General features: G+C 38.8%; 1 non-coding gene across 1 annotated transcript; it reads right to left on the bottom strand.

The window, feature by feature from the left end:
- Positions 1 to 231: 231 nt before the first annotated feature.
- On the bottom strand, positions 232 to 303 carry trnas-uga. The gene has a single exon. It is a non-coding gene; the product is annotated as a tRNA-Ser (tRNA).
- Positions 304 to 14,111: the final 13,808 nt, after the last annotated feature.

Here is a 14,111-nt window from a genome sequence, read left to right as displayed (position 1 = left end):
TAATAATCCTTGTATTTGATATGGTGCTTTTCACGTCTTCCAGACGTCTTAACGAACTTCACAGAATAGACTGTAATATGAATTCACTGTATTTGTGGGTGAAACGTGGCAACCAATTCCACATAGCAGTGTCCCACAAACAGTCGTGGATTGAAGCGACCAATTTATTATTGTTTTTTTTCTTGAGGGATTATTATTAGACGTGTGGAGTAAGGAAACTTGCCCAAGGTTTCACCCTGCCGGGAATTGAACCCAGGTGTTTCGCTTTCAAAGCGAGTGCTCTAACCACTGAGCTACAGAGCTCCACATAAACATGTTGGAGGAATCTTCTAGGATGTTGGAAAGGGGAAGTTAGATGGACCAATGCTCTACTGCTGCCTGAAACTATACTGTTGTATAGTTACAATAAATAATAATTCTTGCATTTGGTATAGGGCCTTCCATTGCAGTAGGACTTCCAAAGTGCATCACAGGAAATGCATAAAGTGCAGTGACTGTGTTTTTATTCCAAGTGATATGGTGAAATGTTTGAAAATATTTATTGTGCCACAAAAGGTTTTCCACAGATAACTACTTCTAATCTTCCAACCTAGCTGTGCAATGACTAATGTCTGATGCGCAGTGCTGAAATGCCCAGCATAGTTGCCCTGAGAGAGTTTTGGAATAGAACCAGAAACCACAAATTGCTCAAGAACTGTTAAGCATTACAACAGCAGGTGGAGCTCAATTCATGTGCATTTTTGACAATGTGTGCTCACTGATTTGCTACATCGATGATTTAGGCTTTGTGAATCCAACAGTCATCTCTGATTAAGTAAACCGTTTACAACCCCAGGCTAACATTGAAATTCTAACTTTACAAAGGTGAGGTAATTGATTTTTACACAATTCTCTACTTTCTCTCAGACTTCAATCATACTTCACCCAAAGTACAGAGAACAATGGGGATATTCACTCTTTCATTAAAGCGCTACAAGATGTCCTCCTGATATGAAAGGCGACTACTATAGAGCAGTGATTTAAGCAACTAAAGCTCCCAGGTAAACAACAACTTACATTTATATAGCACCCTTCATGCGGGGCAGCATTTCAGAGCATAAAGAGCTTGCATTAGTTTAATATTGCCAACCTGTGAATTAAGTAATTAAGAATATAAGAGCATAAGAATTTGCTCAACGAAAGACATCCAATGTCCATCTAGATTCCCTCCTACCATCCTGGCAATCGATAATATAACATAACCGAAGAACTCATATTCATTTTTGTCCTCTCTTTTCCCCTTCACTTGTTCATTGAGACTCACCACAAGTATCCTCTTTCACAGTTGTGATTTCACAGTATAGCCAGCGAGTTGTGTATTACTTGCTGGACATAACAGACAACCTGAAACCCAATGTACAATTGCATCCAACTTTGTTAAATGCCACAGTCATGTACTGTGCAGATAAATCTTTCATTTTGGGCCTATATAATTTACATTATTAAGAATAGTTTTAATCCTTACCTCTGATACTTCACATTTCACATCAGGAAGATGTTTCAAAACATTTCTCGACTCTCGACTCTCTTCCCCCTCCTCGCTCCCTCCCTTCCCTCCCCTCACCCTGACCATTTCCCCCCTCCTTGCTCCCTCCCTTCCCTCCCCTCACCCTGACCATTTCCCCCCTCCTCGCTCCCTCCCTTCCCTCCCCTCACCCTGACCATTTCCCCCCTGCTCGGGTCATGACCCAACTGTGCAGCGCCTTGGGACGTCCTCCTGACGTGAAAGGCGCTTTATAAATGGAATGTTGTTGTTGTTGTTGTTGTTAATAGGAGTTTGCTGTAAAGTTTAGCGATTGTATTATTTTTGGAGGCAAACATGGCACCAATGTACACACAGGAATGTCCCACAAAGAGCTATTAGTTGAAATTACCATTATATTTGTGGAATTGTTGGCCAGAACACCAGGAGAAACTCCCTATTCTTTTTGAATAGTTTATTAATGTGCACCTGGCAAACCTGACTTTAGCTAAAACATCTCATCGAAAGGACATTGAGAATGTTTGTAATGTAATGAGGAAACAAATATATAATTAATATTTTTAAAAATAAGTTCATGGTAAATCAGCATCCTTCCACTCAAAAAAACAATATTAATATATTTGTAGAGAAGGATCAAAATGGAGAACTAATTATTTTTGAGAAATAATTTTATGTATATATAAAAAATGTACTGTTTTTGTGTTTACCCACAAAAGACCCACAGTGACTGCATTTTACAATATACCCTGTGAAGGATTTTAGGACTCCCTTGGATATGAAAGGCGCTATAACAAATGCATGCTTTTAAAGATTATTCATAGTAAAATATCAATTATTTATCTAGAATATTTAGTTATTAGGTAACATTTCAATATATATATATATATATCCATTAAGATTTGTTGATACATTCATTGGTAACAGAAGTAACAAGAATAGAGTGATGAAAATCGTGACCTCTGATGTGCTAATTATCATCTCTTCACTCAATCAAAAGTAAAGGAAGATATAGGAATTACATACCAGATCTGTTGTTGGGTGACTGGCCTGCAATTTCACAGCACAGCCAGCAGGAGGAACATTCATAGCAGCATTGGTGAGGCCGCACAAGGAAACACAATAACAATAATAATCCTTGCACTTGATATAGTAGCTTATCAAGTCATCGAGACATTTCAAAACGCTTCATAGGGTATACGGAAAAGTGCTATGACTATGTGTTCTTTGTGGGTGAAGATAGCAACCAATTGCGCACAGCACAAACAGCAAACCAGTGAGTGACTAATTTTATTTGAGGAATAGTTGGTCAGGACTCCAGGAGAAGCTCCCTTCAATTTTTGAATAGTGCCATGGGATCTTTAACATCAACCTGGACAAGGAGACGGGACCTCAGTTTAATGGCTCATCCGAAGGACAGCACCTCCAACAACGCAAACCCCACCACTGCATTGGAGTGTAAGGTTAGACTATGTGAATCCAAGTCCCAACATGGGGCTTGAACCCACAACCTCTGGCTCGTAAGCGTGAATGCTACCACTGCGCCAGGCTGACATACAGAATGAGTGCACATGACCGTAAGAACGAATTGGGTGACAAATGAGCTGTACATATTACCTGCTCTAATTGTGACTTTTGCATTCACTAATAATAGTGGAAGTCAAGCTGACTATTTTATAGGATTACTGCACTGAGCAGTGAAAAGCAGATTAATCATTGGTCCAAAACTGAATCCAGGGGCATTATTATAGAATACCTAAGAGACTGTAGAAGCACATAGATCAATTAAAATCTAATAATCGATTTAAACCTCAATATGAGTTCCCTATATTCCTACACTATTGGACACACCCAGGTAACACCAAGGAGAATGCTGACTCCTCTGCAATTTTGCCAGTGTCTTCACAATCTGTTAGTTCTTGTTGTTTGACTGTGATATGTACAATGTTGTATTAAATTGACCTTTTCTGATCTTGCCTGAAACAATTTATATGTTGCTCTTCATATCAACTCTCACTGTGTATTTGTAAACTCGACATCCAATCAATCCTTCACATCCTGAATATAGCCAACACTCACCGAGTTCATCGAAGTTAAACTAAACTAATACAACTGGTCTCATTTCTGTTCAGAACATGATGAATTCCTCCAGAGTTGACAGAAGTCACATAATGATCAGTGTCAGTGCAGTTGTGTCAAAGGGAAGTGCTGATTCTGAATGGATTGAAACAAATCAATAATTTCATAGACATCTAATTTTTGCATGGAAGAATATGATTGCAATTCTCCTGATGACAAAGAAGGAAAGGTTCTGTGAGGTCTTCATCACAGCAGCTTCCAACTCTGCTGTGCAGAGGGCTGTCTGGATTATGCTACAGCAGTGCACTAGGGATGATATCACAATATATGGAAGCAATAATATGTCTCACACACAGTATCTCAAATAAATGGATAAGATCACTGATCTACCAAATGAAACTTTTAAATAATAGCTAGTAAATCATTGTTCATCTTCAAGCTCAGGAGAACAAGCTAATGAAGAACATCCATCGTAGTGAATAACAAAACATCCACATAATTTCAAAAGATCTTTATGAAAGAACATGACAACAGTAGTTGTTTCACAGTGACAGTTCAGTCAGGCAGAATCATGAATACATAATGCAGCTCTTGCACATGTTTATGAATTTACCAATAGGATGTAGAAGGCATGTTTTTAAATGCAGGGCAGTTATATTCCAAGATATTTTCAATTTTGCCAACAAATTCACATCACTGCACAGCAAAACAAAATTCTGTGAAATGCTTTGAGACCTCTCAAATGATATGATAAGGGCTTATATCAAATGCAAAGATATTATTGTTATTATTTCTATCAAATGCTGTGAGCCACAAATAAAAGATTTTTATTTTATCACTTTGTCTTAATTTCATTTGGAAATTAATCCATATTATATCTGAGATAGGAGAAGATCATAAAATAATGTTATTCTCAACTTTTTTTTGTTTTGTTGTTTTGTATCAAAGGTAATATATTACACAATACTATTAATATTTAAATAGCACTTTTCACATCAGGAAGACGTCTCAAAGAGCTTCAAAGTGCTGGATGGGCACCTAAGCTGAGGGTGGAAACTGAAAGGAATGGGGAGGGGAAACATGGCCTGGCTATGCGCCATTGGTTTGGGTGGCAGCCTGGTTCAGTAGATAGCAATTTTACCTCTGAGTCATAAGGTTTTGTTTTTTCAGCTCCAATTCGGGACTTGGAACTCATAATTTATGATGATACGCCAGTGCATTGCTGGAGTGTTCTGTATTGTTGTCCTTCAGATGAGATGTTAAACCAAGGCCCTATCTGCCTGTTCAAGTGGACGGTAAAGATCCCATGGCTCTATTCGAAAAGAGAAGGGAGTTTCTCCCAGTGCCCTGACCAAATATCCCTCAAATAAAATTGGTCATTCATTTCATAGCTGTTTGGGGGATATTGCTGTGTGCTAATTGGCGTTCGCCCACAAAACACTACCATATATATCATGTGAAGCACTTTGGAATGTCTTCCTGGTGTGAAAGGCATTATAACAAATGTAAGAATTATTATTACCGTGATCGAAAGGTTGGCAAGGAACGCTTTGAGATGCGCCTTGATAGAGAAGAGGGAGGGAATGAGTTGCAATGAGTTGGAGGGACGATACTATACTGTAATATTACAGAATTAAAGCTACACTTGGCAGTAACTTTGTTACAGCAACATTAGTATCAGTTTTAGTGTCCATGTCTGAACTATTTTTAAATAAAATTATGGAGATTGAAATTTCTCTTGCCATCAACCAAAGAGTTAATATTAATAATATGTAGAATATTATCCCATTAATTCCTTAAGTCCCCTCATAATGGTTGCTTTATTAATCTTTAATTATTATTATGCATAAACCAGTTTAAAGGGATTGAAATGCAACTGCAGTCTTCATCTGAAAAGACTGCCTTAAAGAATTCACTTAAACACACCAACATAGCAACTATTTTCTGATTCCATTGTAGATCTTAGCATCCAACTTATCCCTTAATCTTATGAATTGTGTATGCCTTCTGTCTGCTGCCAGTAGTGACTTTGTTTGTGTTTTATTACTGCAGTTCAAAATATAGTTCAATAAAAANTAAAAACTATTGTTGAACTTTTGCTTCGTTTGGATACTTATCGCTTTATTCCCTAAATTCCTTAGCTTTTTGTTCTTGTGTATTTGGCACTTTAAATTTATTTTTGCAATTTTGTACTAAATCTCACTGAATTCTATTTGTTTAACTTTTATCTTATTTCTTCTTATTTTAAATAGAAAGAATATCTAGTCCACCTTGCACTGCTGGCTTGATTGCTAACCTAATGCGGTGTTTACTACAGCCTGGCTCAGTTGGTAGCAAACCTGCCTCTGTGTCAGAAGGTTGTGGGTTCAAGTTCCACATTGGAGTCGAGAGCTTATAGTCAAGGGCAGGCTGACACCCTCACTACAATTCCGGGGAAATGCTGTGGGAGTGCTGTATCACCAGAGGTGTCGATCTTCAGATGAGACATTAAATCGAGGTCCCATCTGCCTATCAAGTGGATGCTAAAGATCCAGCTGATTCGGCTGCTGCGTTCACCTAGAAATACAGTCAATACTCTTTACAGAGAAACGCTAAAGCACTTTGACATGACAAGATGCTATATTAAATGCAAGGATTATATTTAATGTATATTTAATGCTTTTCGTGTTGGAATTTTTTTCTGAGATGCAAAACCTGCAATTGATCGTCATTGTTAATCTTGCCCAGCAGGAATATGAGTGATATTAATGGTGCTCACTTGTATCATTCATCTCATCTCTGTGTGAATATGGACCACAGAGCACCAGTCTCCAAGTCACAACATGAAGATCAAACAGAACTGTTCAGGTATATCTTATTCTTGCCCAGCACTGTACTTCAGTTAACAAAGGTATCTTGTTATGCAGTGCTTTAGAAACCACCCTGCAGTTACTCTTAAATACCTCCAGATGAAAGAAGCACACTTTATGAATAGTAAGTAATCTAAGGTTTAGGATTCATGACACAAAATTGGTGCTGTGCCCTTTTGCTTTTTTTTTATTTTAAAAAGCCTGCACGATCACTCCGGATCAAATTTCTACACAGTGAGACATTCATTCAGCTGCCTTGATAGATGGAACAATTCTGTCGATCCTATAAAGTAACATCCATCAGAACTCTATTCTGTCAGGCCTACCTCCCAGGCATGTCGGCAGTGGTGGGACAAACGTCATCTGCCAAACATCTCACAGCACAACTGAGCAATCAGATGATCTGGTCTCAGCCTCAGGGAACAATCATTTCAGCGAAAAGGAGGGGAAAATACCAAGAAATCAGACAGATTATTTCCTAATCCTAAACAGGATGGGATTTACTTAATATCTTACTTAATGTGAAAAGATGTATCCTTGTCTGCACAAAGAGGTGGATCTGTCAGTATATGGGCTGGTGAAAGCATATTCATTGTTGGGGTTCTATCTCTATTAACCTGTAAAACTACAGTTGTAATCCTTAATTCAGAATGCATTAGACCAGGTCTGAATCTCAGTCAGTCAGCACAGAAAGGAACATCAGACTCTTAGCCCTTTCATAGTTAGTAATATGGAATCAGGAAATGTGGTAGCAAGGTCACATTTTAGTGTTCCAGGGACTTATACTTTCCTCCAGAATAATTTTTCCTCAAACCTCAGTCTGGTAGGGATACCAGCCATCAACAGGTATCCATGGCATGTTTAACTTAATCCTGGCAAAATAGTTCATTGTATTTGTTTAGTGTTCATGTTATAATACTCAAAAGACTCACATCCCACCCTTTTGCACTGAAGGAGTAGACATGAGGAGGGTTAGGAAAGAATTTCTAGGCCTGATAATTGACAAATATATGGAGTGTTTTAGAATCTGGGATGGGTGGAGTGGGTGGAATTAGGGTGTTTTGATTCAGTGTGTAAGCTTTCAAAGACTGCACTGAATCAGATTTAGAATAATGATCTGGTGACAAAAAGAAGAGAAAGCAGGAGAAGGGCAGTCACCAAAGAGCTTTGGGCATGTCATAGGTGGGGAGAGTGAATAGTGCTCAAGACAATGGAAATGACAGAGTTATATCATCATCATAAATTGCTTAGAATCTCTTTTTTTTCCTCTTTTGCTGTTACTGCGTGCCAACCTATTTAATCATGGTTTTAATCCATTTAACTTGTCAGGATTAGTCTGTTCCAATAAACTGTCTTCATGAGTCATTATACCATGCCTCAAGTCTGGATGAACAGTGAACAAGTCTTTAAAATTGTAAAGGGACAAGACAATATAGATCATGGCAGGCTGTTTCAACTTGTCCAGAACAATAAAACCAAGGACACAGCCTGCGATTGAAGTGGGGTAAATTCAGAACGAATCTAGGCAAACACTACTTCAGTGAGGGTTTTCAGCTTATAGAAAGGATAGACAATGTGGAAAATGAGGTGGGGGCGGTAACCTTGTTAATAAAGGATGGAATAAAAGCAGTAGAGAGGAAAGATTTCAAATCACATAACCCAGGATGTAGAGACGGTATGGGTAGAATTACAAAATAACAAGGAGGCAGAAAACATTAGTGGGAGTAGTTTTAGACCCACAAACAGTGATCACAGCATAGCGCAGGGTATTAATCAAGAAATTAGAGGAGCATGTAGCAAAGGTAATACAGCAATAATAATAATAATAATAATCCTTGCATTTGATATAGCACTTTTTACGTCGGGAGGATGTCCCAAACCGCTTCACAGAACACACTGTAAAGTGTATTGACTGTATATTTGTGGGCGAACGCGGCAGTCAATTGCGCACAGTAATGTCACACAAACAGTCATAGATTGAAAATGACCAATTTATTATTGTTTTTGGTTTTGGAGGGATTATTATTAGGCGTGTGGAGTAAGGAAACTTGCCCAAGGTTTCGCCCTGCCTGGAATTGAACTCAGGTCTCTCGCTTGCAAAGCGAGTGCTCTAACCACTGAGCTACAGGACTCCAATAGTGGGTGATTTCAATCTTCACACAGATTGGGAAAACCAAATCACCAAAAGTAGGGTAGACGAGGAGTTTATAGAGTGTATGAGAGATAGCTTTCTGGAGCAGTATGCTGAGGAACCAACGAGGGGACAGGCCATACTAGACCTTGTTTTGTGTAACGAAACAGGGCTAGTCGGTAATATAGATATTAATGCTCCTCAAGGGCAGAGTGATCATAACACAATAGAACTTAGTGTTAAGTTAGAGAGCGATGTAGTCAAATCCGAAGCAAGGGTCTTAAATTAAAATAAAACTAACTTTGCAGGTATGAGGGAGGAATTAGCTAAAATAGACTGGGGAATTAGATTAATGGATATTACAATAGACCAACAGTGGCAAACGTTTAAAATGTAGTGCAAAATTCTCAGCAGTCACATATTCCCTTGAAGAATAAGAGTACCACAGGGAAAGCAGTTCATCTGTGGCTAACTAGACCAGTTAGAGAAAGTATAAAACTAAAAGAAAAGGCCTCTAAAATTGCCAAAAAGAGTAGCAAACCTGAGGACTGTGAGTGTTTTAGGGACCAACAAAGGAAAACCAAAAAGTTCATTAAGAGTGAGAAAATGGATTATGAGGGCGAGCTAGCTAGGAACACTAAGACAGATTGTAAGAGTTTTTATAAATACATTAAGAGGAATAGGCTCGCAAAAGTAAATGTGGGTCCATACAGGCAGAGACAGGAAGAATTATAATTGGGGATAAGGATATGGCAGAGTCCTTAAATAAATACTTTGCTTCTGTCTTCACGTTAGAAGACACAAGAAGTTTACCAGAAATAGAGATGAACCAAGGGACTAATGATAGGGAGCAACTTAGGGAAATTTACATTAGCAAAGAATTGGTGCTAGGGAAATTGTTGGCATTAAAAAGTGACAAGTCCCCTGGACTTGATGGTCTGCATCCTAGGGTTTTAAAAGAGGTAGCTCATGAGATAGTGGAGGCCTTGTGTCTGATCTTCCAAAATTCTTTGGATTCTGGAACAGTGCCCATTGATTGGAAGATTGCAAACGTCACACCACTGTTTAAGAAGGGTGGGAGAGAAAAGATGGGGAACTATAGACCAGTTAGTCTGACATCAGTGGTAGGGAAAATTCTAGAATCCTTAATCAAGGATGTCGTAGTGGGATACTTAAAGGATCACAATATAATTAATCAGAGTCAACATGGCTTTACAAAAGGGAAGTCATGCTTAACAAATCTTTTAGATTTTTTTGAGGATATATCAAGTAGATTAGATAGAGGGGAATCAGTGGATGTAGTGTATTTAGATTTCCAAAAGGCATTTGATAAGGTGCTGCATAAAAGGTTGATCCACAAGATTAGGACCCATGGAATTAAGGGGAATATATTAGTATGGATTAAAGAATGGCTAACGGGAAAAAACAAAGAGTAAGGATAAACGGGTCCTTCTCAGATTGGCGGGATGTGACTAGTGGAGTGCCACAAGGATCAGTGCTTGGGCCTCAACTATTTACAATCTACATCAATGATCTAGATGAGGACATCGAACTTAATGTATCCAAATTCACGGATGACACTAAACTAGGAAGGAGAGTAAACACCAAGGATGACATTAAAAAAATGCAACAAGATATAGATAGGCTCGGTGAGTGGGCAAATAGGTGGCAGATGAAGTATAATGTAGGGAAGTGTGAAGTCATCCACCTAGGCGGCAAAAACAGTAGAGCAGATTATTTTTTAGGAGAGAAACTAGTGTTCAGAGGGACTTGGATGTCCTTGTACACCAGTCACAAAATGTTAGTTTGCAGGTACAGCAAGCAATTAGGAAGGCTAATGGTATGTTGGCATTTGTTACAAAAGGGTTAGAATATAAGAGTAGGGAAGTCTTGCTGCAACTGTATAGAACCCTGGTGAGACCGCACCTCGAGTATTGTGTGCAGTTTTGGTCTCCTTATCTAAGAAAGGATGTACTCGCCTTGGAGGGGGTACAACATAGATTCACTAGGTTGGTATCTTGGATGAGGGGATGAGTTATGAGGATAGGTTGAGCAATTTAGGCCTATATTCTCTAGAATATCGAAGAATGAGAGGTAATCTTATAGAAACCTCTAAGATTATTAAGAGGCACGACAGAATAGGCAGTGGGAGACTTTTTCCCCTGGTTGTAACCAGGGGTCACAGTCTTAAAATTAGGGGTAAGCCCTTTCGCACTGAGTTGAGGAAAAACTTTTTCACTCAGAGGGTAGTGAATTTATGGAATTCTTTACCCCAAAGGGCTGTAGATGCTCAGTCCTTGAACATATTCAAGACTGAGATTGATAGATTTCTTGTGGATAAAGGGATTAAGAGATATGGGGATAAGGCAGGTAGGTGGAGTTAGAATAGATCAGCCATGATCTTATTGAATGGCGGGGCAGGCTAGAGGGGCCAAATGGCCCACTCCTACTCTATTTCTTATGTTCTTATGTTCTTATGAGCGAATAGTGAACCTGTGGAACAGGATCCCTAGGGAGATGGTTGAAGCAGGAAGTGTTGATACTTTCAAACACAGATTAGATAGTTTTCTTTTAGGAAATAACTTTATGGGATATAGTATATAGGTAATTTGGGACATATGTGCGTGTGACTGCCAGGAAGGTGGAAGGTGAACTAGATGGACCTTGGTCTTTTTTCATCGAGCATTTCTTATGTTCTTATGCTCTTAAGTCTGGATTTGCTGATATGAAGGTGAGGGTTCATATGAAAACACAATATGATTCACGTATCAGGCCAAATTCACATCAAATGTTATTCTGGACTTTATTTGTTCCTCTGAAAGCAGCAGCAAATGCCCGTCCTACAATTAATTACCAATAATAATATTACGCTAATAATAAATAATAATCTGCGACTTTGGTAAAATGTCTATAATGGACAAGTATTTTGCAGTCAAATGACTGTAACAATAACAATAATTTACATTTATTTAGTGATTTTATGCTGGGAGGATGTCTCAAAGCGCTTCACACAACTGACTGGGAAAAAAATTATTGTACTTAAAATAAAAATCCAAATGGCTATCTGCAGAAGCATCAAGCAAAATAGAGCATTCCAGAAATAAATAAATGACAGCCCTGCAAAAATTGGTATTTCAATCTAGCCATAACATCTGCAACACAGATTGGGTTTATCTTGAGAATGTTGGTTTCAGTACAGCAAACAAAAAACTCCAGAACATTTAGATCGATAACATTAAAAATCAATTCAGATTTTCGAAATATTTTTCCAGGCATCTTTTGGCTACTTATATTGTTCCACTCCATCTCTTTGCCAGAATGTGAAATAGCACAAGAGATTAATTTGACAAAAAAGGCTTTGGGTATGGCATAAGATGGGAGTGTGACTAGAGCTCAAGAATCAAATCAGCCCTCTGGGCAGTCTCGGTAGTCCGGTTCCTGAGCCAGGTGGGTCTGCAGTTCTCCAGGGAACTGCTGATGACAGCACAGCCAGCCTGACTCATTGGCAGGACTTATAAGGCCAGACAAGTCACTAGGGGCAGGGAATCATCCCACTCATCTCCTGAATGGCAAGCTGTGCGGTTTTAGCTGGTTAGACTCCAGCAGTACCCCACCACACACTCTGGGGTCCCCAACCTAAGTCTATTAATTTCCAGAATTAGGAAAGCAGGATGCATCACTCCAGGGAGAGATTGCGCATTCCATTCCAATAAATATTTCTGGAATTTCCATGTGCAGATGGGATGCATGGGACTCTGTTTTATAATAATAATAATAATCCTTGCATTTGATATAGCGCTTTTCACGTCGGGAGGACGTCCCAAAGCGCTTCACAGAACACACTGTAAAGTGAATTGACTGTATATTTGTGGGCGAACGCGGCAGCCAATTGCGCACAGCAATGTCCCACAAACAGTCGTAGATTGAAAATGACTAATTTATTATTGTTTTTGGTTTTGGAGGGATTATTATTAGGCTCTGTGTGGAGTATGGAAACTTGCCCAAGGTTTCGCCCTGCCTGGAATTGAACTCAGGTCTCTCGCTTGCAAAGCGAGTGCTCTAACCACTGAGCTACATGACTCCGCAAGGTTAATACTGCCAAGTAGAGATTGGTTCCTTGTAAGAGATATTTGGATTTTGTTTTGTTTTGTTCGAAAACTATTAAGCATTATGAAGGGTATCAGACACACAAAAAAGAATCAACTGACTATTTTAAATCCAATAGTGAGGACCATAATTTGACATAAATCAAACACTTGGGAGTTGGAATATCTTTAATAAAATGATGTTTGCATAAGCGCAAGGAGATGAAACTTTATCTGAAGCCACATGGCTCATTTCCAATATTTAACATCAGTTTCATGCCATCAGAACAGCTGGTACTTAGGGTTAGGCTGAACAAAAGCGATAAAGCATATTTTTGTACTGTTTTCTTTGGAGATATGACCAATTTGGCATTACAAAGCAAGTACTGCATCTGGTTCCTGGAAGCCTAGGAGCAGATATGGGCCCATACTCCCTGGCAATCTAACATGAGTACAAATCTGATCCCTGCTGGTGATCTTGGTGAGTATGTTCCTTGGTAGAGTATGCGCCTGATCGCTGAAAGTAAATGTGCTCCTATCCCTAACGATCTGAAGAGATTTGCACAGTAGATATTGTTTTGGAAGTGGGACAATGGGACTTTCATTTTGGATCTCTACATTTTCTCTACAACCGAGTTCTGTTGTATTCAATTTGATTATTAATTTGATTATTATTAATATTATTCAATCTAATCGTTGAATAGTGATAATAGTTGAATTATGATATTCAACTACTGGAATACAGTAGTCAAAAATCTACTATATTCCAGAATGGGGGAGCACTGTCATTCTCTGCCATATCGATGTCATATCAATACTATATTTTGCTTATAAAATATTAGTTGAATCCTGTAGCTCAGTGGTTAGAGCACTTGTTTTGCAAGCGAGAGACCTGGGTTCGATTCCCGGCAGGATGAAACCTTGGGCAAGTTTCTTTACTCCACGCACCTGATAATAATCCCTAAAAGAAAATAATAAATTGGTCATTTCAATCCACGATTGTTTGTGGGACACTGCGGTGCGCTTTGAGACATCTAGAAGATGTGAAAAGCGCTATATCAAATGCAAGCATTATTATTATTATTATTATTAATAATAATAATAATAATAATAATAATCCTTGCATTTGATATAGCGCTTTTCACGTCGGGAGAACGTCCCAAAGCGCTTCACAGAACACACTGTAAAGTGAATTGACTGTATATTTGTGGGCGAACGCGGCAGCCAATTGCGCACAGCAATGTCCCACAAACAGTCGTAGATTGAAAATGACCAATTTATTATTGTTTTGTTTTTTTGGAGGGATTATTATTAGGCGTGTGGAGTAAGGAAACTTGCCCAAGGTTTCGCCCTGCCTGGAATTGAACTCAGGTCTCTCACTTGCAAAGTGAGTGCTCTAACCACTGAGCTACAGGACTCCAGTATTACTCAGTCCTGTTAAGCGCTTT

Source organism: Callorhinchus milii, unplaced genomic scaffold (assembly GCF_018977255.1).
Source record: "Callorhinchus milii isolate IMCB2004 unplaced genomic scaffold, IMCB_Cmil_1.0 Scaffold3, whole genome shotgun sequence".
NCBI classification, from domain to species: domain Eukaryota; kingdom Metazoa; phylum Chordata; class Chondrichthyes; order Chimaeriformes; family Callorhinchidae; genus Callorhinchus; species Callorhinchus milii.
The sequence above is the reverse complement of the archived record's forward strand: the minus strand, read 5'-3'. Positions and strand labels throughout refer to the sequence as shown.